This window comes from Helobdella robusta, assembly GCF_000326865.2.
Source record: "Helobdella robusta unplaced genomic scaffold HELROscaffold_2, whole genome shotgun sequence".
Taxonomy (NCBI): Eukaryota; Metazoa; Annelida; class Clitellata; order Rhynchobdellida; family Glossiphoniidae; genus Helobdella; species Helobdella robusta.
In genome coordinates, this window is record NW_008704083.1 from 156603 (window position 1) to 162483 (window position 5881).

Consider the following 5881-nt stretch of genomic DNA (forward strand, 5'->3'; position numbering starts at 1 on the left):
TGTATGAATGCCCGAACAAACGCCTTCGCTTAGGTATACACAATTCTGATTGCACGCACATACATTTATCTGCACGCTTAATCGAATTTCCACATTCGTGTTGTACGCTTCAGGGTTTTGAATCATAAATTATCGTGAATATGTCTGTCTGTTAGATACGCACACACACACACACACACACACACACACACACACACACACACACACACACACACACACACACACACACAAAAACACAAGAACACACAAACACGCGCACGCACGCACACACACACACACACGCACACGCACGCACACACCCAAGTGGACACACACATAGATGCAAACATACAGGGCATGTAATTTGTGAATGTACTTTTTTGAATTAGACAACTTAAGCGGCTGAAACATTTTAGGGTTCTTTTGCAAGTTTTTTTCCAATGAATTGATTATTAATATCCACGTGATTCAATTGTTTTTCAAAGCAAAAAAACAAATTAAATTATTTTTTAGTTTAATCCTCAATATTTATATATTAGTAAATGTTTCTTTCATTAGCTTAGCCAAATTATTGATTCCTTAAAATCACTTAACCATTCATTATTTTTGAAAATTTTCAAAATAATTGGATATTTATTCTCACTCTCTCAAAATTAACTTGAGACCGAAGTTTTGCACCGGAGACCGAGCATGTTGTGAACCTCTTCCATGGATTTTAGTTGCATATTCAGGTCTTTTAACGTTTCGTTTTTATATTGTAATTTTAAAATTTCATTTTTATAATTTTAGTAGGGAGTTTTATTTGCGCAAAATACAAACTCATCTTGTTTTAAGTCATGAATGTCTGTTTTCTTTGTTTTGACAGATTGATTGAACGACCGTCAACATATATAACTTTTTAATATAAATTCCAATTTACTTTTTAATTTTTTTTTCTACACTATTCATCAATAGATTTATGGAAGTTATTTCAGTCGAACAACTCTGAATTATCATTGCCATCATTCAACAGATTCTCTTTAAAACTACAGAATGCCTCATTCATTTGTTTGTTTTGTGTGTTTGTGTTTGTGTGTGTATGTATGTGTATGTGTGTGTGTGTGTTTGTGTGTGTGTGTGTGTGTGGATAAATCTTAATATAAATAAAGGAAAGCCTAGTTAGTTGTTCGCAGATTGTACGTCATTATTTAACGAGATGCATGTTTATTACGATTTAATCAAGTTTATTCGCGTAGGATGTGCTTACCGTTGCTAGCTGCGTTTGTATGTATATCTGTGTGTTTGTCTGTTCGTATCTCTCTATGTCTGTCTGTTTTTTGTAGGTCTTCGTATTGATTATATCTACGGGTTTACTAAATTGTACTTATTGGAATTATTCATAGGCAGTTGACTGATGTTTTTTTGTTAATATAGCCATCCAGGCTAATAAGAAAACATTTTTCTAAATTTTTTTCAAATAAATAACGATTTTCTGTTATTTAAAAACAATGGCAGCTTCTTTTTTCTGTAGCAAACGAATATTCATCGACTTCATTTAAATAATTTTAAAGAAGGTTTTCACAAAAATCTCCCACAAATTTCAAAATTCTTTTATACAGATCGACCAACTCGTTTGCTGTGGATGTGTAAGCTTGTGGCAAAGGTCTGTGGTGTTTAGCGTAGTGTGTGGCTGTGGTATGTGTTGTGTGGTGTGGCATGTGTGTGGTTTGTGTTGTGGCGAGGGATGCTAAATAGTGCGCTAGTGATATGCTTCCATGGTGTTCGTCTATGTTTGCAATTATTTTGTCCAGTAGACGTGTAATTAAGATGCATTCATCTGGACATTCGTCCACAAAATGAACCCATATTTTCTAATCAATTCTAGATGCATTTTGTTTTGTATTTTGTTTTCTCTAAATAGATCACGTTATTTTTAAAAATTATCTCTTGTTTTTTTATATTTTTACGGTGCCTATTTTAACATTTTTACTATTTTTTGCTTTGCTTTTTTTTAATTTCAAAAATTTTGTACTTTTTTTCAATTTGCCGATTAAATTTTTCAATTATTTTCCAATACGCTAATGACTTGCAGAGCTCCTATATTTATATTTGGATATTTTCAGAAAAAAAACTATTTAAAAAAAAATTTTAAATTGGAATTAATTTTCCAACATTAGAGGTTTTCCTAATCACTCATTTATACGTGCAACTTCTTTTTTTAAATTTTAGTAATCCTAAATTTTAAAACATCAATTCAACAGCTCTTCCGAATCGTTTGAAAAAATGCCGCATCCGTATATGCGAAGATAAAATATTCAGAAATTCGTTATAACGACAAAATTTGTTAAAAAGGGAAAGACTTTGTTATAACGAAGTAGAATTCGTTATAAACCGAAATAAAAACCTTGTAATAAATCTGGCATTTTTGCAATACCGCTAAGCCTAACTGGAGTATTGTTTCTTAGATATATGGCATATTTTTTGCTTATTTCCATCCAACTCTTTTAATGGCTTCCAATATAAAATTTTTTTCATTTTTGAGTAAGGAAATTGACTTTTTATACAATATTTTTCATCTTTTTTCATTCAAAATGTTAATTTTCAGTGTTGCTAACGTGACATTCAAAGTAAAATAAAAAAATACAAATAGAAAAAAAAAAACAATAAAAAAACCCTCAAAAAACCAACCAGTCAAAAAGACAAAACACCAAAAAATTAATTAATAAATCATGCAGTGCCATCTGTCAAGCAACTAAACTCCGTGTGTTTTATTGCTGATAGTAGGACAATAGTAGAAAATATGGATGATGATTTTTCTTCATAGTTAGAAAATATTTACCATTCGTAATCATCATCATCATCATCTTCATCATCATCTTTTTCATCTTCTTCGTCATCATCATCTACTTCTTCTTCTTCTTCGTCGTCATCGTGATCGCTTATGGCTACAAATTGTTTTTGACTTTGGCGTTTGAATGAATATTTAGTGTGTGGATTGTGTGCGTGAATGTTTGTGTGTGTGTGTGTGTTTCACTTTTTATATGAGTTAATTTGTACGTGTGATTTTTTTTTCATATCTGTTTCCGTGTCGGATGTTTTCGTTTGCTTGTTTGTATGTGTGATTATTTGTTAGTTTGTTTATATGTTTATACAATATCTACATATATGGTTATTTGTATTTTAGTTTATATATTGTTATACTGCTCGCTCTTCACCGTTCTACGACGGTTACCGAACGAACAACATAGTTGGTTCTTGGGGAAATTCTTTCTGTTTTTGTAAACTCGCTCGCTCAACGTTAAATAACTCGATAAAATGTTCATAAAATAATGAGAGATGACTTTAATTAGCAACCTACGTGTATTGAATATTAGTTAGTGTTTTACATGTTATAAAGTTTAATAATCGAAATCGAATGAGAAATGACTCATTCATTATTGTTCATATTATTTTGTTGTTTAATATTATAACAAAACTTGAAATGTAAAATTTAATAACGCTAATAAAAATAATGTTAAGATTATCAAAGAGTGTTAAAATGTGTTAAAATGCGTTGAGTCTTTATGAGTGTTTGAGAGATAACTAAGATAACTCTCAACTCGTGTGCTCGCCTATTATATACCAGGAGACCTTGCTCACTAGAGCTTAACTAGTTGTCTAACTCCTTCTAACCAGTCACTCCCTATTGTATGTCACCTCATTTTGTCATTTCCTAATTTTTCATTTGCACACACACACGCACGCACACACGTACACAGACACAAAACTAAAAACACACGCACACGACTTAAAAGACGTTATAAATTAAGAGTTACGAAAAATGTTTCTTTGACCACTTTTTGGAATGAATATATTTTCAATTTGGTAGTTAACAAAGTCACACACGCACGCACGCACACGCACGCACACAAACACACCACGTAAAACGGAAATAAACGAATGAAGAATTAAATAAATGAGAATAGTTTCTCTGATGATTTTCTGAAATAAATTTTGAATTCGGTTGTGGACGATGATTGATTGCCACAATCAAATTCAAGTTTTTCTCTCTTCTTTCTTCTACTGCTACTTTCATTGAACTTAATGTTTTGAAAAACATTACTACTACTACTGCTACTACTGCTGCTACTACAACTACAATAACTACTATTAAAACATTACTACTACTACTACTACTGCTACTACTGCTGCTGCTACTATAACTACAATAATTACTATAAAAACATTACTACTACTACTGCTACTACTACTGTTACTACTACTACTACTACTATCACCCACTACTACTACCCACTACTACTACTACTACTACTACAACGGCTGCTACAACAACTACAACAATGTCTATCAAAACATTACTACTACTACTGCTACTACTACTGTTACTACTACTACTACTACTATCACCCACTACTACTACCCACTACTACTACTACTACTACTACTACCCACTACTACTACTACTACTACTGCTACAACAACTACAACAATGTCTATCAAAACATTACTACTACTGCTACAACTACTGTTACTACTACTACTACTACTACTACTACTATCACTTACTACTACTACCCACTACTACTACTACTACTACTACCCACTACTACTACTACTACTACTGCTACAACGGCTGCTACAACAACTACAATAACTACTACTACAACCACTGCTGTTGTTGTTGCTGCCACTACTACTACTAATAGTAGTAGTAAAAGTAGTAGTAGCTCCTCTAACGTTAAAAGAATAGTGAAAAAAAAATTCAAAATGTCTAGATTCTTTGTGGCATATATAGAGGTAATAGTAGTAACAGCGTTTGCTGTAGTAGTGGTAATAGTAGTAGTAGAAGTACCAGCAGCAGCAGTAGTAGTAGTAGCAGTAGTAGTAGTAGTAGTAGCAGCAGTGGTAGTAGTAGTAATTTTTTTATTATAAATTATAACTATTTGGTTGGTTATTCAAAGCAAAAGTAATGTCGTATTTATTAGCAAGTGATACGAAGATGAAAAAAAAAACAAAAGCAAATTATGGTGCGAATGAAAATAAATGTGAAAATAGGGTACCCACTCGTAGCGAGTAATTAATTTTATTCAGCCGGCAATCTTTTAACAAATGGAAAATAAATTGAGAGAAGTTTTTTAACGTTCTTGAAAAAAATAACCACGTAAATTCAGCGGTGCATCGAGAAATTAATCATCCAGATGGCGTCGTTTCGTTTCGAAATGATGTCATTTTGTTTCGTCATGACGTGATGACGGAATGCATCTCACCATCAGACTACGAAAGAGTAAAATATTGAAGATTCTGTGTTCAATCTTGTAATAACTGACGAAGGTTGTCATTAATTTGAGAATTTTGGAAATCGTCTCACCAAAAAAGGAACGAACCGGAATTATTGCTAAGTGAAAGCTTACATTCATATCACAGTTTTCATGTCAAAGTATGTCCTGAAAGTCAAACTAAATAACAATAATATTTATCGTGTGTTGGTCAGAATTGAAAAAAAAAACGAAATTTGATCAATAATATCAAGCCTATAATCTCATGGTAATTTATTTATAAATAGTGCTGCATTTTTTTTGCAGAATTTCTAATAAGTGCGTGTGCCGAAAAATGATAGCAACTTGATAACTTAATTTTTGCTTGTCATTGCGTGATTTTGTGAATAAATTGTATTCCCTAAATTGGAAAAAAAAATGAAAAATTTTCATGAAAACATTTAAATACGTGTAAGTTATGTGATGAGGTGGCATACGTGCAAGCGATGTGTCAATGTATGTGTCACTCAAGTGTATTCGCATTTGATGCTGACAGCACAAGAGAGCAGTTACTACTTTAGAATTGTAAAATTATTAGAATATTTTAATGTACGTTATTGATTTTTTGCATCTCTTTCATCTTTACCGTTATTGTGGTGCGCAACTTA